This window comes from Cydia amplana, chromosome 2, assembly GCF_948474715.1.
Source record: "Cydia amplana chromosome 2, ilCydAmpl1.1, whole genome shotgun sequence".
In the NCBI taxonomy this organism is placed as follows: Eukaryota; Metazoa; Arthropoda; class Insecta; order Lepidoptera; family Tortricidae; genus Cydia; species Cydia amplana.
Genome location: NC_086070.1, coordinates 12343623 through 12367600, shown reverse-complemented (window position 1 = coordinate 12367600; position 23978 = coordinate 12343623). Strand labels below are relative to the sequence as shown.

General features: G+C 35.1%; 1 protein-coding gene across 1 annotated transcript in view; it reads right to left on the bottom strand.

Moving 5' to 3' along the window:
* The window catches only part of LOC134658159 (suppressor of lurcher protein 1), a 315814-nt gene that overhangs the window by 61217 nt on the left and 230619 nt on the right, over positions 1-23978 (bottom strand). The window lies entirely within an intron of this gene.

Below are 23978 nucleotides of genomic sequence, written 5' to 3'. Positions count from 1 at the left end.
CTTTTTTTGATATTTTTGTTTTTTAAGGCGCTAGAGCCCTTCAAAAATGGCCAAAATGGCCTAATTGACTATGCCGCAATGAGAGGCGTGGTATTCCTGATATCAATTAGCCAAAAAAGCAAAACGGTCCGACACAGATAATTTCATAATCATTTAGATTTCCAAATTTGGTTACGATTGGTTAAGTTTTGGAGGAGGAAACAGTCGAGTACGAAACCTCGATATTTGGAATTTTTACGCAGGATTTTTCGCCTTGTCCTTATCGTACTAGTTTTAGGAGCCGCTTCCGTTAGCGAGACGGGTATATTTACCTAAAATATTTAAATCTCAGCTCCTGTTGGCTCTTAAGATTTTTACACAAAAATAGAAAAAAAAGAATAAATTTTGGGTTTCCCCAATCCCCATACTTAGAACTGAAACTCAAAAAAATTTTTTTCATCAAACCCATACGTGTCTATGGATAGGTCTTCAAAAATGATATTGAGGTTTCTAATATAATTTTTTTCTAAACTGAATAGTTTGCGCGAGAGACGCTTCCAAATTGGTAAAATGTGTATCCCCCCCTGTAACTTCTAAAATAAGAGAATGATAAAACTAAAAAAAATATATATGATGTACATTACCATGTAAACTTTCACCGAAAATTGGTTTAAACGAGATCTAGTAAGTAGTTTTTTTAATACGTCAAAATCTCCTAAATACGGAACCCTTCATGGGCGAGTCCGACTCGCACTTGGCCGCTTTTTTATTTGTTAGAATTCTCTCAAATAATATAAAGTTTATTAGAAGTGCTGGTGGCCTAGCGGTAAGAGCGTGCGACTTGCAATCCGGAGGTCGCGGGCTCGAACCCCGGCTCGTAGGTACCAATGAGTTTTTCGAAACTTATGTACGAAATATGATTTGATATTTACCAGTCGCTTTTCGGTGAAGGAAAACATCGTGAGGAACCCGGACTAATCCCAATAAGGCCTAGTTTCCCCTCTGGGTTGAAAGGTCAGATGGTAGTCGCTTTCGTAAAAACTAGTGCCTATGCCAATTCTAGGGACCCCAGGCTCCCATGAGCCGTGGCAAAATGCCGGGACAACGCGAGGAAGATGATGATTAAAAAGTTTAATATCTGGGTGACCGAGCTTCGCTCGGAAAACATATAAAAACTCGAAAATGCACGTTTTCCCAGAGATAAGACCTAGCTAGATCGATTTTTCGCCCCCGAAAACACCCAGATAGCAAATTTCATCGAAATCGTTAGAGCCGTTTCCGAGATCCCCGAAATATATATATATATATATAAATAAATAAATATATAAATAAACAAGAATTGCTCGTTTAAAGGTATTAGATAGATTATACAGGATGGATTTTCTTTTTGGGGCAGTGAGGGCAGCTACCAGATCCCGTGCTGCTACGAGAACACGGTCTTAGAAGACCTTCCCTCGATTTTAAATTAATGAAGATTGGCTTTTACAGATTTTGGAAAAAACATACAGGGTGCGAGAAAAAGGTCATTTTTGACAAACTTTTTTTTTGATGCCAATCGATCCCATTCCTATTGAGGATCAATAGCTTGTATGGAACCAAAAAAAAATTCCGGCTAGAAAAGCCACAAATCGAGGAAAACTTTTCCCATACAATTTGTATGAAAATGAAAACTTTTATTTTTCACCTGCTATTTTTGTATGCCAATCGATTCCATTCCTATCCAGTATAAATAGTTTCCTCGGGGTCAACTTACGGTAAATTACTAAAAAGCCACAAATTCATAAAAACTTTTTCCATACATTTACTATGGAGAAAATGTGAAATTTAATTCACAATTTTCTATCACGCCCATCAGTCCTATAGCAATGTTTTCATACAGTATTATGGTCCTTAAATGTAACAGGACTGTTTGGCAGAATAGAAAACTGTGAATTAAATTTCACGTTTTCTCCATAGTAAATGTATGGAAACAGTTTTCTTTAATTTCTGGCTTTTTAGTACATTACCGTAAGTTGACCCCTAGGAAACTATTGATACTGGATAGGAATGGAATCGATTGGCGTACAAAAAAAGCATGGGAAAAATAAAAGTTTTTATTTTCATACAAATTGTATGGGAAAAGTTTTCCTCGATTTGTGGCTTTTCTAGCCGGAAATTTTTTTTGGTTCCATACAAGCTTTTGATCCTCAACAGGAACGGGATTGATTGGCATCAAAAAAAAAGTTTGTCAATAATGACCCTTTACTCGCATCCTGTATGTTTTATCCAAAATCTGTAAAAGCCAATCTTCATTAATTTGAAATCGAGGGAAGGTCTTCTAAGACCGTTTTCTCGTAGCAGAGCAGCACGGGATCTGGGAGCTGCCCTCACTGATCCAAATAGAAAATCCACCCTGTATATCAATTAATGTATCTGACATCTCTAATGTAGGTATGTAACTATACAGTGCAGTTATTTATATGAGCCAGTGAGACGTACCTCCTACTAAAAACCGGAAATTGCAGCTGGCGAGGCGTACCCCAAGACTTCAAAGCGGCACATACAGTCTTTAAATTGAGTGTCAATGCAATTTATATTAAAAACGAAAATAGACGTGTCATATGGTATACGAGTATCTCCTTCCTTTTTTGTTCCGTATCATAATGGGATCCTGGAGAAATCGCCAAAACTCAAAACTCGTATCAAGTTTTTCTTATAACAACATTGAAAGGAAAGATGTTAAAAATGGGGTCCCGTGGTTTCCCACAAAGTTTTAAGTCATAATGTAATAGTTTGTCATATTATCATTAGTCATAAAACTGAAACCGTTAATATTTCAGGATTTTCGTTAGGTCACAGGGCGGACACGCGATACATCGAAAATCATTTGAGTTTATATGTGTGAACGGCACGGGCGGGGCGGTGCGTGTCCGTCTGTCCGTTCTATATGATAATACTATTACTTATTCTGTGGTTAGGTTATCCTATAGATAGGTTAGGTTAGGTTTGTTTTATGGCAATCCTGAAAAGTGACGCGTTTCTGAACCAAACGAACTATGACTAACGAAAATGCGCGCAAACAATACATTATGGCTTAAAACTATTTGGGAAACAATAGAGAGTATAGAGACCCGTTAAAAATACTTTTCTGAAATAGCGCTACATGGACGTTTTACAAATTGAGTTAAAAAGGGTTCAGGATCCCATCAATCTAACAGGCTAGTGTTAGTTGGTTTTAACTCAATCGGGTTACATTGGCCACAACCCACAAGATTAGTAGTTACCGTTGCCTTAATTAGTCAGTGGGTAGTGGAAAATGTCCCTTAACGCTCATATACGAGACATTTAAAGATTAAATCAGATAATTTACTATACTTATTATATAACCGTGAGTTGAGTAGTGAGTAGGAAAGTACTATCATATAACCGTGGCCTAACAGGAGTTAACCAAGTTGTTATCCTTTGTAAATAAAAACTTGAGACAAATTACTAACATTGAGACAGAAACGACACCCTATCTAAAGAGTACAAGTAAAAGAAACAATTTTTTATCATAAATTAATTAACGATAAGGCGACATGAGTTCAGGTCCTTCTACGAACGCAACTCACTGAGCACTGAGCGGACGGCCGTGCGTGCCCAGATTCGCGGATATCATTGTTATTCAGTTGTTTTATTTTAGTTAGTTTTAACAAAAATCGATCGATCAAATCGATAAGTTCCATCAAAAATAAAATAATGCTTATTGGAAACAATTTTCATGTTACTTACCTATGTTGGTGATTTTTTCTATCGAGCGAAAGTTAATTAATCAGGTTTTGAATCTATGAAGTTACTAGAGTGGCCTCAATATTGCTATTGATATTTTTGGCAATTGTACTATAATCTAAAAACACAGGCACTAAGATTTTTCAAAAACTGCTGTCTGAACCCATTGCACCTTAACCAAGTGGCAATAGTATGTATATAGGTACAAAGCGACAATCAAAACTTAAATAATGCATCTTCAACGTTACACACATTTTAATACATTTTTATTTACGGCTGTGTTCATTCTTGAATAAACAATCTAAAAAATATTCCCAAAAGCTCAACTCCAGTGCAGTGCGGGAAAAAAGAACGTAGTGGATAAATATGACCAAGGACTACCACAACTTCCAAGGGGCATGACTCAGATAGTTGGACAAGTTTCTCACAAAATGTGTTACGTACCTAGATATTATGTGGCGCAGGTCCATAATGGTTGGTCGACTAGTTAGTTATGGTTTAAGTTGCATGGAGTTTCTTGCTCTTTTAGTTTAGACAATATTTATAAAAACATAATAAGTATGTGCTTGTTCTCACGTATTTGTGCAAACTCACACGTTTTAGGTAAGTACTACAATAAAATTGATGTTAGGCTTTAAAATGCCTCATTGGTAAGCATATTAGGTAATAAGGTATCATTATCTAAGTAATTTTTAACAGGTCTCACTCAGAATGAGGTCCTAAATGTGTGTATAAGAGTGATAAATCTATCTAAATTACTAAGGCAGGCATCCGTAAAAACCCGAGAAGGATACACGACATCTGTTACTCGCACGCAACCTCACTTCGCGTTCTTATCTGAAGTAAAACTTTTCTTATTTTTACATTTTAAAAAGATCTTTATTCACTGCATACTATGGTTCATTTTAATATTTCCCAAAATTAAAAATATGAGCTTCGTAAAGTAAGTGACTGCTCTGTATTCTGTAATTTTGTAGTTTTAGTTAGGGCCAAGAGGTATAATAGTCTATTTGCTATTGTACTCTACTGACAAGGAATGGCATGTTACATAGGTATAATAAACTTGTAGCATCATACAAACTTGTATGTATGATGTTTGAGAAATTTTTCCTTGTTGTGTTGATTTGGCTGAAATCTACTTTAATATATGGTATGCAAAATTTATTAGATGCGACTATTTGGTTTAAGTAAGTATTAAAATGGAACAGTACACGAGAAATATAAAGTGGTATTTTACTTACTCTTCACTTTATATGTCATTTATTGCTATAAATATATACCCAGAACCTAATTACATAACTTAAATACAGACATAATTATTAATTGTTACCTACCTATCATATGCTTTGTTAAAAACTATTAGTCTTAACTACTTTTATTTCGTTTAAAATTTATTTAAATAAGTACCTAGTTCTCAATAGCACAGAAACATACCAAAATTAAGTGTAGGGAAGACACAACCTATTTATCTTACCTTAGCTGCAAATATTGATAAAACACTGAATAAAATATCAAGAAACATACTCGTACCTAGTTGCAGTTTGTCGCCCTAGTACCTTCGGCTTCACTTTAGGTCCGATAAAGGCAAGTTCCCATTATGTGGCTTTATATGTAACTGTGCTAATCATGTCAATTATATTATCAAGTTTAGTAGCAGCCGAGTTGCGCTGCGCACAGTGCCGCACACTGATGGAGTCGCGTCCTTAGTTATGGTTTAAGGTACGTTCTCTCCAGTTGGATATCTGCGTGCTAATTGCAATTAGTGTGTTGGCAGAGATGTACAAAATTGTTTTAAAAAAGCATTTAAATACAAAATGCAAAATACTTTTCAGATTTACTATTTCAAATGCAAAATACCAAATAGTTTTGCGTTTTGTATTTCAAATGCTAAATACAAAATAGGTATTTTCAAAATGCTTTTTCAAAATAAAATACCTTTTGACCAAATCTCAGATATTTTTGTTTATTTTAGGTATTTATCATGAGAATAGCCATAGAATAGATAATGTTTGTCATTTTCGTTTCACATTGACACTAGTCAGACATAATAGCCGGTTTAGACTCTCGTGGCTCGCAAGCTCGTCGAGTTAATATAATTTAAACACTACCGGCACGGCATAAGGTTTATAACCGAATGACAAGCCGAATGCGAGTGTGTCGAGGCGAGCCACGAGACGCGCCGGGAGCCGAGCCGCGAGTCTAAACGGCTACATAGAGAAATAAGTAAGACAAGAGTGCTCACTCCATACATCAGTTCAGACTATTAATTTCAGTGTCTACATCTAGCATCGAGTAGCGGAACTATCAGTACTGCTACTTGACAATAGATGTAGCACCGACCGGAAAGTCTTATGCTGTTGAGATAAGACTTTCCGGTCGGTGCGACATCTATTGTCAAGTAGCAGTACTGATAGTTCCGCTACTCGATACTAGATGCTAATAGTCTTTTTGGTACTAAAACTGATGTATGGAGTGAGCACTCTATGTATTTTTTTTTCTCTATGACGGCTATAAGGCGCGCACCAAAGAAAAAAACCGGCCAAGTGCGAGTCGGACTCGCGCACGGAGGGTTCCGCACCATCAACAAAAAATAGAGCAAAACAAGCAAAAAAACAAGCAAAAAAACGGTCACCCATCCAAGTACTGACCCCGCCCGACGTTGCTTAACTTCGGTCAAAAATCACGTTTGTTGTATGGGAGCCCCACTTAAATCTTTATTTTATTCTGTTTTTTGTATTTGTTGTTATAGCGGCAACAGAAATACATCATCTGTGAAAATTTCAACTGTCTAGCTATCACGGTTCGTGAGATACAGCCTGGTGACAGACGGACGGACGGACGGACGGACGGACAGCGGAGTCTTAATAATAGGGTCCCGTTTTTACCATTTGGGTACGGAACCCTAAAAAAGGGCGCGCATGGCTAGCAGACGCCTCTATCGGTCAAATTCGGCAATACAAGCGTTATTCGTTCATTTCATTTTGTTTGACTGGTAATGTTGGCTAAACTTAATCACAAAGTATTTTGCATTTTGAAATGAATATTAAAAATGCAAAATACATCTCGAAAAGTATTTCAAATAAAATACAAAATGGTTTTTACTAAAAGGCATTTAAATGCAAAATACAAAATAGGTATTTTGCATTTTGTATTTGCATTTTAAATAGAAGTATTTCAAATAAATCGCATCTCTGTGTGTTGGATCTGATGGAGATAGAACCTAGATATTCAGTCAGTGAGGGTTAGACGAGGGGCGTGTTTTTTGGATTTATGATTCAGCTCATAACTCTGTAACAATTTCTACATCAACTTATCGTCAGTTTCTTCCAAACCATAGCGGTGACAAATTGATAAAATCATTGGTTTAGTGAACTCGAAGGAACATAAGCGAAGGTAGGTACATACAACTTACCTTATTTCATAAATATTGCCAAAAAATAAAATTGATCAGGTCGTCCTAGTATTTTGAGTCGATTTTACTATTAAAAACAAGACCGAAGTGATCCCATAATTTCAATATCCAAAATGTTATTTATACAGTTTGTAACTAGGCGTAATAAAATATACAATTTGCGCATTAAAAAGAACACAATAATATGTAAGAAATTGTATGGTTCGCCATACGTTTTGTTACATAAGTCGTACTTATTTGACACCTTTAAATGCATTTGCTAAGTACTTACATTTTTTGTTTCATAAATTTCACCATTCTCGACCCGTGAGTCCCGTGACTCAAATGAGACTTATGCTCGTTGGACATAAAAAATGCCTGAAGACAAAGCCCGACAAGGATTATGATTATGTATATACAAAGCTCTTGTTAAAGAAAATATGCTTAACATTTCTCTCGCTACATTTTCTTTTCCATTCTATGTGTATGGACCGGATTTCTACACTAATAGGATCATTGTACATAACATACTACTAGGTCGCCAAGGTAATTTAAATGTTACGTATTTACTATACGAATTTATGCATAGGTATATAATGTCCTGAGAACTCTCTTATCCGTGAACGCAATGTAACAGTCGTAATATATATGGTCTAGTCTAAATTGAATTTTCAGCTTAAAATTTACTAAGTATAAAGAACATACTAACACTTGCAAAAGTTTCTAACCAAAAGTGTCATTGTTAATTGTTATTAGTGTTATGTTATTGTTAGTGACTAATGTTAGGACTTAAAGAGTAACGGTTACTTAAGTAAGTTTTTCTACTCCAGCACTTAAATGTGTCAATTAAATGACTGACAGTGATATCTAAAGCAATGTCATTTGAATGCTTTGTCTATAGGCTCATAAGATGACTGCTAGCAGTCATCTTATGAGTATAATACAACTGCTTTGTTTTTTTTAAAGATACAAGTTCCGATCATCTTGATTGAAAGAGGTATGTTTTCATTTACAATAATAACTCTTTTTTTTTTAAATAATAACTCATTTTTTTTTAAAGAATAACTCTTTTTTTGAATAATCTCTTTTTTTTAAATAATAACCTTTTTTTTTTTTTTTTTTTTTTTGCTGCAGCTGTCATAGAAAAAGTAATGTATGCAACAGCTCATAATTGGTTCTTAAAATTCTCGGGTCTTTTTTTACAAAACTCGACTACGTCTCGTTTTGTAACTTCGACCCTTGAATTTTAAGAACCCTTATTATATCACTGTTGCATAAACTACTATTATGCGCTGGTTAGCCTTGGCGACACTTTAAGTAAGTACTAGGTACATGAAATGTTTTTGGTGCGATAAATTGTCCTGTTACCGTTTCGATACTATTTCGAGATTCAATTTTGATGACAAATATTTAAGCTACCGATCTTAATAATAAGGTTATGTAGGTATATTTATTTTGGCGATCTATTTAATAACAGCCAAATATGAATAAACACAAGTGTCAATGGGAACAATACAAAAAAAACATCGTTGTGTAACCTTGTTCTCTATTTGTATGTAAATCCAATAAAGTCTCCTATGCCTATAGAACTGGTTCGTATTTCACTAGGATGGCTTTTGATTATTGCGTATCGCACTGATATCTGCAAGTTCGTCAATGGTGCTTTATGATACTGTCGCTGTGGAAATAAGGGTTACTGTGAACGTGGCGTTCTTTAATTAAAGGAACACAGTTTATCTACTTACAGCAACTATAGGTACTTATTGTAAACATAGCAAAGGAAAAACTGAAGCTTCCTTTTTTTAATGGGCGAAATAAATAAAAACGTGTAAGCTCATCTAATTTTTTTTCAAACATATATGACGGAATTCAACTAGGTAACTCTCCATTTCAAGACAATCCTGGGGCCTTATTCGACATGCCAATTTTGACGTCGCATGTTGAAGTTCATTTGAATCTGAACTATCGTGGGTTGTCGAATAGGTAAAGATCATTATCTGTCAGTGAATCTCATGTAAACAAATCATTTCATCGCTAGACTTGATTGTCTATTGGTATGGCCGCCATGTTTGGATTTATGACATTTAAAAGGGGATTCTATGGCATAGAGTAAACTGCATTTCTATTTTCTATAGTTTTTTGATTCCTCTACTCGACGCAAGATGGAGTTAACAGTCAAATTTCGATCTTGGCGTTATAAAAATAAACCGCAAGAACATGACATGCAGTTGCGTTGGTGTAGATCTATCATGAAAACGAATATATGACAATTGTCCAGAATTAAAAAAAACTTGACAATAAACATACAGCAATACATATACCACTAAATGTCAAAAAGAAAACAGATTTATTATAATTACTAGGTAACAAATTATATATAAAGTTTAAATTTTAAACCAATCGTCGTGGTTCTTAGCAATGAACTTCTTGTAACTTGTGCGATAAATATCATTTGATATTACACCAATTACTTTATGGTGAAGTAAAATATCATGAGTCATGAGGAAGACGGAGTAGCCACAATAAGCTATATTTTTGTCCTCTGGGTTAGATGGCAGTGAAACAGGGAGAGATAGTGAAGAATGCGGCAAAATAAGCATTTATTGTGTTGTTAGTAGTTAGTAGACTAGTTTTTTTTTTCTAAAAATGAAAATTGACGCAACGGCGAGCTCATAGCCCCCTATGAGCCAGTCTGTTAGGTGCAGGCTTAAGGGCTAATCTCGGGGGAAGCGGAGCGTCGGCGACTTGCATCTGCATATCAACCTCTTCTCACTTTTACCTCAGGTCCTTTGATTAATAAATTAAGGTAAAATTCGTAAGAACTAGTGCCTGTGCCATATTCTAAATTGGACGCTATGCCTAATTAGTTGATATAAATTAAATAATAAAATAATTATTTATTTAATTAAATTTATAACAACGCAACGTGGGGTTATTCATGTTGATATTTAATGGCTTATATAAGACAGCGGTCGTATATTGCCTCAGAAATTTGGATTTTGTCAGTTTGAATGAACAGCAAACTGGAGACATTGAGATTAATTATAAACTTATTATTTTAGGTGTTCGTAAGAAATAAGGTATTGAACATTGACGGAAAATCGCGAAAACCCGGCCAGGTGCGTCGGACCACGCAAAATGGAGGAGGATTCCATACACTTACTTCTTCTACCATGTATCCATATGCCAAAATAGCAACAAAAAAGCCGAACAAAAATACCGTTTCTTCGCAGCACTAGATTTCAGTCCTTTTTTTAGAAAAGTAATATGTTTAGGTACATAATATATATGTAAGTAATTTTTGTTATAATGTGAAACTTATATGTTGTGTTACGAGACTTACGAGTAGCTAACTTTAACAGCCTAACAGATCCCAATAAGGCCTAGTTTACCCTCTGGGTTGGAAGGTCAGATGGCAGTTGCTTTCGGAAAAACTAGTGCCTACGCCAATTCTTGGGATTAATTGTCAAGCGAACCATAGGTTCTCATGATCCGTGGCAAAATCGGGATAACGCGAGGAAGAATAACTTTGTCACAATAAAGAATATTTGGCCAAATATAAATCCGTATTTTATTACTCTTATTTGACCTACCTACTCGTATTGAGTCGTATTATGCCGCCTAGTAGCCTCGAATTGGTTGTTGTATGTGGCTTTCCATAAATTAAGGGTCCTTATGCTTCAATAAGGACGTTTTCATCTGAAGTTGCAATAGAAATTGGAAAGCCACATTTTTACAAGCTTTTAGTTAGTTTCATCTGTCCCGGTTCCAATCAAATTATGCAAATTAAATTTGACCCACTTCCCGGGTGTTCAAAGCTGAAGCGGAAGCTGAAAATTTACATAAGTACATAATATGTAATATGGGCATAGAAGGTAGCATCCTATAGAAGTGGTCTACGCGTGCCTCCGTGAGGGACAAAACATACGCAATGCGACGCTATGATAGGTAGAATTTATTTGTTATGGTGGGCAACAAATAAATTCGACCAATCATCCATGCTAATTTACGGTGAGGAATAAAAAAAAATGTGAGACTGTGACAAGGACAAACAATAATAGCGCTTTCGCTGCTACTCCTACTGAAAGATACATAAGTCTATCCCGTTCTTTCAGTTATCCCCACCACTCATGCCCAATCCAGTTTAATACTAGATTCATGAATATGGGTGACAATACAATATTTTTATGGTACCATCGAGCTGATCTGATGGTGATGATACAGACAGTAGTCTTTTAAGTCTTTTTAACTTTGTGATAAAACAACGCAACTTAATTGTATTTGAAAATATTTAAAGAAAAATACAGTCAGAAATTCGAAATTTTGTTATCTAACCTCTCAATCACTCTTGCATATTCGAGCGATAAAGAGGCAAATAGCTGAGTTTCGATTTTCGCACTTCCCGGTAGGCCCCTTTGTAAACAAACCGCCTTGATGTATCAATGTCAAATTTTTAATTGTCTGTGAAAACTTGTCAAAAAAAAGTTTAAAGAAAAGGCAAAGAGTAGTATAATATATATAGCGCTGGCGGTACACCGAGAAATTCAGTAAAATGCTGCAAATGATGTTAAAGGTATGAAAATCGGTACGAACATTTGAAACAATTTGACCTGAAGCACCAACAAATAAAAAAAACGAGAGGAGTTATGACGTCATCTTTTTTTTTATGGAATTTAAAAAAATATTGTACCTATCGTGTGTGGTATTAAACGAAAGGGCTTTCTGAGCCGATTCCAAAAATATATCACATCATTACATTTCAGTATTTTTTTTTAAATAATACAATAAATAATTTTCAAAACATACCAAGTTTGGGTTTCTCCAGATACAATACCGTTAAAAAATGTTTTGTAAAATATACCTCAAATTTTATACTTAATATCCTCATATCTAATCCTAATAAAGCAATTTTGAAATTATTTACATTTAGGTTTTTTTTTTATTTTTCAGTTTTACAAAGTGTGATTATGAATCTCTCAATTAAATATTTAAAAAGAAAGCATAAAATTAATATATAACGTTTTTTTCAGAAAGTCGCTTATATCTCGGAATCTATAAGTCGTAGTAAAAATTGTCTATGTAAGAATTAAGAAAGAATTAACTGAAAAAACTCACCTTTAACGCCCCCCCTCTCCCGAGTTCTCCACCCCCACTCATTAGAACTTTTTCTTACTTAAAGCTTAGATATTACCAAAGGAACATGCAGTAGTATTTTATGCAACCGTTGTTTAAGAGAGGTCAAAAAAGGCGAGTGGCGTGAGTAAGTAAATTTAATAAAGACGCCACGAGTATTTTTTGAAAGTTAAACAACGTTGCATACAATACTTTTTCTACGACCAAGCGCTTACTTTGAAATGCAATGAAATAATAATAAAAATGGATGATGATGATTTTTTCGTGTCCTAATGTGATAGGTTGTTCAGTGGGTGGGACTTTTAAGGGGAACGAAAATTTTATTACTTTTGCGCTACGACGCACGGTTTAGGAGATACAGCCCTGTAAATATTTCTCTTCCTTTTTTTCTTTTTTTGTTTTTTAAATCTTACTTAGGGATTTCTTAAAGGGGAACGACAATTTGATTATTTTTGCTCTACGACGCACGGTTTGGGAGATACAGCCCTATAAAGATGAAAAAAAAAATCGTACCAGTAACCAAAACATGTCTATGGTTCACTCGTCTGTCAGAAATGACAATTAAAATTAGGTTGGCAACAATGTATTCCATACAATATTTTTTAAGTGGTGATTACACGAAGTATCGTAAAAGTGCCAAAAAGATACTGCTAACTATAAGATAAGAACTATAGGGGGTTTAAAGGTGTGTGCACGACCCTTTAAATGACAAATAAGAGTACGGGAGTAGAAAAACCAAGTTTCAATACTCTTATTTTACCCGAATGACATTATTACTCGTATTTATTCATTCGGACATAATATTCGGACATTATATTCGGCAGGGCTATTATTACACTTTGTAAAATTGAAAAATTAAAAAAAAAATTTAATGTAAATAATTTCAAAATTGCTTTATTAGGGTTAGATATGAGGATATTACGGATAATTTGAGGTATATTTTACAAAAAAAAATTAACGGTATTGTATCTGGAGAAGCCCAAACTTGGTATGTTTTGAAAACTATTTTTATTATAATTTAAACAAAATGACTGAAATGTAACGATGTGATATATTTTTAGCATTGGCTCAGAAAGCCCTTTCGTTGAATACCACACACGATAGGTTTCTTATTTTTTTTTTCATACAAAAGAAACATGACGTCATAACTCCTCTCGTTTTTTTTTATTTGTTGGCGCTTCGGGTCAAATTGTTTCAAATGTCCTAAAGATCAATCGTACCGATTTTCAGACCTTTAACACCATTTGCAGCATTTTACTGATTTTCGCGGTGTACCGCCAGCGCTAGAAGTCGGCAGCAAAGAGTAGTGTAATATATAGGACAGTCGGCAGTCAACGTTTGTTCCTAATAAATATAACATTGATGAATAAAGACGGTTTCCTTCCGCGAAACCAATTTCGTTATGTGCCACCATTAAATTTCGCTCGGATATGCAAGAGTGATAGAGAAGCAAATACCTATCGCAATTTCCCCCATTCCCCTTTGGATGGTTCTTGTTTGAGTTATAATAATGTCATTGTATGGAGGACTCAACCTTTCCGTTGCATTTTTAAAGTGTTTTTATATCGACATGACACTGGCTAAATGCCAAAAAAAAACCGCTGTCATAGTAACGAAAATAATAAACACGTCAATCGAAATAAACAACGTAATATACAAGAAAAACTGGAAAAATAGTATATGATAAATATGTAAAACATCATTAATTATCGAATTAAAATTACATACAACATTGTGTAAAAAAATTGAGGCAAATTATACAGCCCGATTATACGGGTTACATCTTGAAAAAAAAATGATTATCTTGGAAAGAAGAGTAAATATACATAGGTGAACACAATGGTGAACAAAGGTATAGTAAAATAGGTAGGTAAATAATTCAGGGTTTGCTTGTCTGGTCCACGCATGCTGTACCTACCACGACCACGGCACGGCCGTCTCCTGCTAACTTTTCGCTATAATATTAAAATCATAGGTATTAGACCTATGATTTTACTATTATAGCGAACAAATATTTCATGTTCATGATCTCGAATTTAAGACTTTAGCTTAGATTTATGGCGTGCGGCCTAGCGCGCGTTGCCTCTATGAGGAGCTGTCAAAGCGCTTTATATCTGTATGCTTCTGATGATGCGGATCAGCATTGTTATCCAGCGGGGCAAGCGGTCAGCCTGCAGCCTTTCTGGGCACCCTACCGCACTTGGTAGGTCACTACCACGATTTAGGGCAAATAATTTATTTATAAGTTTTTAATAATATATATCTTATACAGTGAACGCATATAAACCATGGAAGTATTCTGTCCGCTCAATTATGACCCAACGTAAAGTATTCGATTGTAGGCGGTGCTTACAGAGTGTTCGATTGGCAACTTCAGTGCGGCCGAGATGACAGTCAGTGACGGATGGCTAAATTGGTTTATAAAAACTACTTTTTTTGTAATTAAAAATGTCTTCATGTGTCGTGAAGTGGTGCAGAAGTTGTTTTAGTTCATATCAAGGACAGTGGAATCACTTTTCACTTGTAGTAAACAGATAACTTCAGTAAAATTTGGAATAAACATGACGACATTTTTTCAATACTACCGTGCTAAGCTAAAACGTAACAACTGCATACGACTTTCATAACAACATACGACTTTTTAAATTGCGAGGATAATAGGGATGGTTTTATGCCAAATGAAGTAGACTATTTTATTAACTTATGATTGGTTTAGGTATTTTCTATATACAGTAGAATCCGCTTATAATGACATTGAAGGGAAGTAACAAACATGTCATACTAAGCGGATGTCATATAAAGCATAGTTGATAAACTTTTTATTTTATTTTTTCCAAATTAATCTCAAACAATTTTGTGAGAGATGAGTTTTATTAACCTTATACCAATTATCAACTTTCACCGAGAGTAAAAACTAAAACAATTTAAACGCCACAGACGTCCTCGCAGGGAAAGATGTGGGGCCGGCCACGAAAACCAGCGAATTTGTCAGTATAACCGGACATAATTCCATAAAAATAGTATTTATAGGTCGAAGTTATCTTATCCGACTTTGTTACAAAGAATTTCATATGAAAACCAAACTTCGCACAGTAATTGCGTCATAATAAGCGGTTGGTCAGTATAAGCGGAGTCATAATAAACGGATTCCACTGTAATTATAAATGTAGTAATAAATTCCTTCTTACAGATTTGTATTTTCCTTTTTTATTTCATGAGATGGAGCTATAAAAAAACTACCTAGTTATTTCAAAGTAATAATCAAATTTGGTATTGTCATTTTACATTACTTTCCATTCAAATTCCCACAATATGCTATTCGCAGAGAACTATGGAAAAAAGCTGTCCAATTAGAGAGACATGAAATTGAGTGGATGCCTGGCAAGATATATAATGAGATAACCCGTGAGATAATCATATCCGGTCACCTATATGTAGATACATTTTTTTCTATCACGCTTTCACTGAATTAATTTAACAAATACACACATTATCTCAAAATGTTGATCATTTTAATCCACCCTCTACTGTCACATATATGTAGGTTCTCTCTCAAGCCATTTCCGTCAGTAGAAAAGAGCGGCGAATTTAGAAAATGTAAGCGCGCGAACGGTTATGGTCCCATACAAAATTGTAATTATGCGCCTTTTTCTATTGACAAACTTGCTTGACCGGCTATATACATATAAAATATTTCCATTGGAACTGAAAGTGGGGATTTATTGTGACTCCGCCTGTTCAAATGTTTTTGACCCGATTCGTGTACCTACCCATGTAAATTTTGCAGGCTGTATAGCCTGTCCGATTTCTAAGATCAAGTTCGCCATACATTTACTATGGCGTACTTGATCTTAGAAAAACGGACAGACTATACCAGTACGGCTACCATCAGTTTGGCACTGACAAACGCCGTCGAGAACGTAATTTACTTTCTATACATCTCGCTCGTACTCGCATATTAGTGCAAACGAGATGTATAGAAAGTAAATTACGTTCTCGATAGCGTAAATGTCAGTTTTGACACTGTCAGTGACTCATGGTACGGGCTCTGAACGTGACTTCGCACTGCCATACAGATTGATAATAAAATATACAAAATACTTATTATAGCGGAATACATTTATACAACAATGAATATTTAATTATGTTGAGTTAGTCTGTCATTTAATTTCATATCAACATTTTAACTAAGTAGTTATCTTTTAATCTGCATTAAATTATTATACGTGAATTATTTGACTGGTTCTTCAATGTATGGCATAAACCTATCCCTGTCCAAGTCATATTCTAATCAAATATGAACCGCGAATTCTCAGCGGCCAGTACGTACAGCAAGAAGGTTATTAGCGGATTAATGTCGCTGATTGGTAGTTATTGACATTATATGCATTTCATCTACACTTAGCTGTGTACGTTAGTGTAATAGAGACAGGCTCTGTAAACGTATCGTCTTATTTAAATGTAGGCGTAATTGTGTATGTGTGCTAATTTGGCCCGAGAATTTGAACGGTAATGTTCCTAAAGGCGGTTTCCAGTTATATGCTTTCACTGATCTTATACCTTTAAACGAGCAATTCTTGTATATTTATTTATTTATTTATATATATTTCGGGGATCTCGGGAACGACTCTAACGATTTAGATGAAATTTGCTATATGGGGGTTTTCGGGGGCGCAAAATCGATCTAGCTAGGTTTTATATCTGGGAAAACGCGCATTTTTGAGTTTTTATATGTTTTCGAGCAAAGCTGGGAAGACATTAAGTTTTTAATTTAAGTGTTTTTATCATGTTTCATATTTAAACTTACAGATGTGGACCACCAGCGTGGTTTTCTTATTTCCTGTTACCAACCTGAAACACCATACCTACTTGAATATCAGAAAATAATCTATAGTGAAGAAAATTAAATAAAGTTTAATGCTTAAAAACTTTAATGTTTTATTAAAATTAAACGAAAAAAATGTGTAAACTGAAATATAGCTGGTCAACCAAATCTTGTCAGTCAAAAAAGGCGCGAAATTCAAATTTTCTATGGGACGATATCCCTTCGCGCCTACAACTACATTTTTCAAATTTGCCGCCTTTTTCTACTGTCAAGTTCTGGTTGACCAAGTATAGATCTAATTTTTTTATTTGTAGTTGAATAACATATATGTATTTAATTTCCTTTAATTAAAAATCATCTCTGTGTAGATACATATTAAACAATAGGTACTTTTAGGTCTTGGTAAGTAATATAGCCAAATACAGTAGGTCTTATGACTATATTACTTACCAGTATTTGGCTACATTACTTACCAAGACCGGAGCCTGACCTGTCAGTCACCAACTATTTTGATGCTCTTTGTAGGTAGCATCAAAATAGTTGGTGACACAAAGTTACCAAGTTACTAAGGTAGGTACCTATATAGTAGGTAGTAGTAGTGCAATATTTAGTCAAAATATTTTGACTAATTTAGATTATTTTTATGCCAAAAAGGTAATACAAGCTATAGCTGGTCAAGCAGATCTTGTCAGTAGAAAAGGCGGCAAATTTGAAAAATGTAGGCGCGAAGGGATATCGTCCCATAGAAAATTTGAATTTCGCGACTTTTTTACTGTCAAGATCTGCTTGACCAGCTATATTCATGTTCCACTTAGAAATAAAATACGGACTTTTCTGAATATATGGTTTACGAAATGTGTTAAGGTACAACTTGTGGTTTGTTAACGTGGATTAGAAATAGGCAGCTTGAGTTGAGAGAGGTGATGAGTAAATTCTTTAATTTTTTTTACAATTTTGAGCGTTTATAAGAGAATGTGTGGAGCAAGCATTATTTGACGTGTAGGTGTGGGTTCAACAAAAAGATCGCTTGTCAATAAGGCATTCTTGCTGTTAAAATTCAATTATTAATAGCCTTTATCGACCATCAGCAATGTAGTCCCTTTTTGATTGATGGAAATTGTCACGTAAGTTCCACTACTCGCCGCCGCATCGCCTACAGCGCATTCGTTGGTCTATCGCTCACAAGATGTCATTAATTCATGTAAACTTACGTACTGAAAAAAAAAAGTTTTACTCTTTGCTATAAATTACCCTTTCGCACGTCAAAAACTCCAAGATGGTGCCGAAGGTCATAGAGAACCAAGTCTACCTTTGGAATCATTACTTGTCAAAATTTGACATTAGCAATCCACAGTTAGGTGAGAACCAAACCAAACCATTATAAACCTTAAAGTAATAATAAAACAAAGTTGTTTTTTGTTAAATTATTGTTTGTACCAAATGAACTTCAGCACTTGATGAACTTCAAATGAACTTCAGCAGTTGAATTTCAAATGACGCGAAATCTGACAGTTGTACATGTCGAATAAGGGCCCTGTTTTCAAATTTCATGCAGCTGTTCACTACCAGAAACCCGGAGGATGCTAGTAGTTGGTAATATCACAGATTAAATAATAGTACTGTTATATGTGCTTGTACCTACTACTACACGTTTTAAGACCCACGCTACTTTGTTGGCGTCGAGGCTTCCAACCGAGGTCATGGTTTGCTGCTAGAGCACCTTCGTTATGTAAGAGTTTTAATGGGAGGTCCGTTATGAATGTATAGGTACCCTCTTTTGTTACTTCTTTAGTAGGTAGGTAATTTTTAGAACAGGATATAAAACACATGAAATTAGCATTTTGCGATAACTACAACTTAGGGCTGTGATATTTCTTTCTACCAACCAATATCATAAAATATAAGGGTATATAAGCAATGCGTCCGATAGGATTGACAGCAGCCGAAGGAGTCATAATAATACCAAAGGCCCTGTAAAGTGAATCGTATCGTGTTTGCGATGCCTAACCTCCGCATCGATGCCTAGACCCGAGCTCCCGAGATAAGCGAGGCAACATGGCGCGCGTCGCCGGCGATCTCAATTATTTAACCTGCTGGTGACCCAGATACCCGATTGTCTACCGCTATCAAACTCTACCTGATGGCATTCAATCAGCTACATATTATGCGCCAATTACACTAGCACGAGTAATCGGTATTTACATTGCATTATCCATTACCATAAGCGGTAAAAATAAGATGAAAGGATTTGTGATGTTGATATTGACAAGGGAATATAGATTAAAAATTTGCAGACAAATACTTACATTGGTAAATGAATTTATATACAATATCTGGGAGACCGAGCTACGCTCGGAAAACGTATAAAAACTCGAAAATGAGCGTTTCCCCAGAGATAAGACCTAGCTAGGACGATTTTTCGCCCCCGAAAACCCCCATATAGCAAATTTCATCGAAATCGTTAGAGCCGTTTCCGAGATCCCCGAAATATATATATATATATATATATATATATATATAAATAAATAAATAAATAAACAAGAATTGCTCGTTTAAAGGTATAAGATACATATTTAGTTATTAAGTTAAAAATAGAACAGTGACGTAAGATAACTAGTATTCTGTTAAACAATTGTTTTTATGCGGAGCTTATACTTTCCATGGCTTACATAGGTACATTTACTTGTAAAATAGGTTATTAATTAGATTAAGATCCTATGTAAACCGTATTATGACAAATAAAATATTGATTGATTGATTGATTGATTACTACGTATTTGATGTTGGTGTATACAATAATGCGATGGTAAAGATGTTTTCTTTTTACCTTTATATATGTAAAATTCTCTTTACATGTATTAAAAAAAAACAACGCTTATTAAGAATGTGTAAGCTTTAACATAATAAATTTAATGTTTATTTTATATACATTTAAGCGTTGAAATGAACGTTCTTTCAGAAAAAACATAGTAAAAAAGGACAAAAGCAAAACTCTTAAAAAGAATAAGTAAAATATGTAAATTTCACTTCATTTTAGACGCCACCATGCGCTGTTATAAACTACTAGTTTTTCTTATTGTAGATACTGTATTTTTGTGGGTATTTCCTCTGGAAGTAAGTTCTGGGAAATAATGCTGGGTGGTAAACTTTATCCCACAAAAGATATTTCATGTAAAATTGGCGGCCAAGACTCACAAGCTTTTACTCTAAACCAGTTATCAGATCTCAGCAAAAGACAAGCTCCTAAACCCTAACTTTACTAATCCTACACCTTGGTTATATGAATTACATTTTGTAACAGTGAAAATGGTTTACAATAATGGTGGACAATAATGTAATTGTCCGTGGAAACAGATCAACACGTCAAGTCTAGAAAAGCTTCAAGTTATTTAAGTCATTGTATTGACTCTGCGACAACTCAAGTTAGTGTTCGCCTCAATGAATGCGAACTATAACTAACTAGAAGTTTGCTGAGTGCACAGCTGAATTAAGCACAGTCGCGGTGGTGTGCAAACATTGCTTCTTTAACTTTGGCCGCGTTTTGAACAAACCAGAGCCCATAATGTGGACAAACAAGCTACAGTTGTTTTATGCACAGGGATGGGATTTAAAGTAGATCATCATTAAATAAATTTCATAATATCGTTTTCATTCGTTACCTAATGAATAATTTATTTAAAGGGAACAACTTGTCATAAAATAATTAATGTAAAAAAAATCTGTCAGTTTTCAAGCAAAACTTTTTATGATTCTTTATCAAAAGTGATAAAAATAATATTGTCACATTCACATGAAATTTAACATGAGCCATCATCCCAATTCTCCATTTTGCTTAGACTTGCCGGTAGAAAACACGGTTGCTGCTGACCGTGACTCGCCGCCGCCCCCTGCGGTTTTGATTGCTAGGCGGTTAGTTTTTGGCAGTTAAAAGCTGCAAGCTTTCATGCGCTGACCTTTTCCATATTTTATTACTTTGCGCGCAGTTTCCGCGTTTCTGTTGATTTGATTGTTCAGAATGAATTTTTGATACGTAGTACCTGATTGTGTTTGTTTTAACAAAGTGGTAATTTAAAATCATTTTCTCATACAAAGCCGAACCGAGACGATCCAAGTCGAACCGACCCGAGCCGAACCGACTCAAGCCGACTCGAACTGAGCCGAGCGAGTGAGCGTGATGACTTGAGTTGAATTTAGTTGAGTAAAGTTGAGTTGAATTGAGTTGACTACCTAAATTACTGATTCTACGCAGACGAAGTTGCAGGCAAAAGCTAGTTTCATATAAATATCCAACAGTGCGAAACTGCAAGCAAAGGCAACCTAACCGTATTTTTTTCTATATTTGTATTCCATAAGGAAACCGTAAGTGTGTAGGTACTTTTAACTCTAAATCCATTTTCCGCATTATTTTACTCAGATCGGTGAAGCCACATATTTAAACTCCATGGCGTCATTGGCGTTCCTTCTGACTTAGGTACCCTAAGACGTATATTACAATATGCATATACCATAATTACTAGCTAATCATGTATTTTTCTTACATCACAACCTTTTTATAAGTTCCAAGAGAATATGCAATTTCCTCTAAAACAGCCAGGGGTCGCGTAAATTGTGAGGCATTTGCATTTTGCAAGGAAGATTGTGACAGGAGCATTCTGTGACAGGCATTTTTCCGTTTCACAAAGCCGTTTAAAAAGATGAAAATAAAGAGTAGAAAGTACGCGTGGTCAAAATGTAATTATTTTAGAATGTGACAGCTCTTCAATCGCAAGCATTCATAGGCTAGAGTGACCGCATTTTAGTATCGTCAATGCATGACAAATATTTTTTGATAAAGGTAATATTTTACCAATAGATAAATAGATATGTACTTACGTGTACAAGATTTGATGTGTTTATAACTCCTATTTCGAAGTTTTGCAAGCTTAGTTACTTAGTTTGTTAAGGTAATCTTGCCAGCTTTTAAGCCCGGTCCTGATGTTTGTTAGATAGTTTCACATTTCACAGACAATCCAATGTTAATAATTATTGAACTAGTCTGATGATGATGATGATGGATACGGATGGGCACAAGAACTTTGTAAAAAACAACACAACCAGTTGCGTTTTGGATCGTTTTATAAGTTAATTGGTAGTGTTTATGAAGAAAGGTAAGTGTTAAAAAAGAAAAACGGCATGCATTAACTGTTAAAATCGTATCGACAGCAAATAACTTGAATACGTTAGGTATGATTTTTAAAAAGGCCTTTTTAAATAACTATTTGTATATGTATAATGTAGTTACTACATTTGAATTTGAAGTCGGATTCCTGTTGGGGACTATAAGTACATTCTATGTGGTGTGGTTTGTGTGATGGACTCTGGGAGTAGCAACGTAACGTAAGCGATAAACTCAGTTGCTGCGTGCGCTTTACAACACGGCCAGAAAATCTTGGTCTATGTGCACCGCGTCCGCTACTACCAGGGTATAATATATTTACATAAAGTAGTTTAACTTCAAATAGAAATGAAGACCAGATTAATCAATCCGCATGTTTAGTGAAGTACGGCTCCGTCTCTCTGAGTACTTAGTTTGGTTGCGCACTTACCTACTCATAACGAATGCTTAGGGCACATAACGTAAGCGGTATAATTTGCAGGGAGCTGGAGCTGTACTTCATGACATAATTAATCAATTACTCGTGCATTGCATTGGATTAATCAGAGATTTAAACATCGAACGCTAAATTATAAAATTATCCTGTGATCCTGCAGGCTGCAGATACGCTACTGTCTCTAGTAGCAAAATACATAAACTGTGCTACTACTGCAACCAGTTTACTTATTTATACGTAGCGGGATGTTTTATTTGCCCGCCGCTGCCGTAGCAAGATGCATTTAACACAGCTCGGTGTAAAGTAAGTAAAAGGTCGTACGAGTTTGATTTATTTAAGTTTTAGCGTTTTCGCGTTTGAATGATAACGGAGGTCAGTGAACATGAGATATCTAATGTTGTGTAATCTATTTTTTAAATCATGTGAAACAGAATGGATGTAATGTCGTGATGACCTATATTCCTACGCTACGAGATATCTAATGTGTAATTTTAGATACAATACCAAACATATCAATTGTTATATTGGCAACTTGTTAATTACCTGGCGTCTGAAACAATGATCATAATTCAATGCTAAATTTATAATCTTAGTGTGTTTTTTTAGAATCCTCGAACCCCAGGGGCCAATCTTCTAGTTTTGGTAGGTAATAAAATTGCTTTTTGATAGGTTGTCACTACTCAGCGTATAATGTGCCGTAAAGAACAACAAATATGTATTTAACACCTCAGACACCTACTTGTATTTTGTACAAATACATTGTAGTGTTATTATGTAGATTATATATAGTACATTTATGTATAAACTAGTATTTCACAACGAAACACGAAATAGGGCCACGTTAAACGATCAATTGGATATTGAAACCAGAAGCGTTTCAATTTAAAGCTCAGGTAAAATTAAACAGAACGCTGTAAAGTGAACTGCAGTCTCGTAAGCTCGTAACACTTCTTTTCAGGTTTTTTGAGCAGGATGCACTTCTTTCTTCATATTTAAAAATGTACATGCAATAATGTGGTAATTCTTAGAGTTGGTTACGTAGACCTCGTGCTTAGTCGTACTCTAACCTATACAGTGATAGTTGACACAGTTTTATCGTGTTTTAATTGCATGTTTCTAAATTATTTAATTATGCTGATTTAGGAACGTATCGATAAGGTTATGGTATTTGTTTGCATGAAAACTAGCCAAAACGGGCACCCCCAGTTGTCACTTTGGTTGACAAAAAAATTACAATCATTGACCGAACGAAAGCGAAGGTGTCCGTTTCAGCTTGGGTAAAAATGATTTCTTATGTCCGGTCTTATGTCTT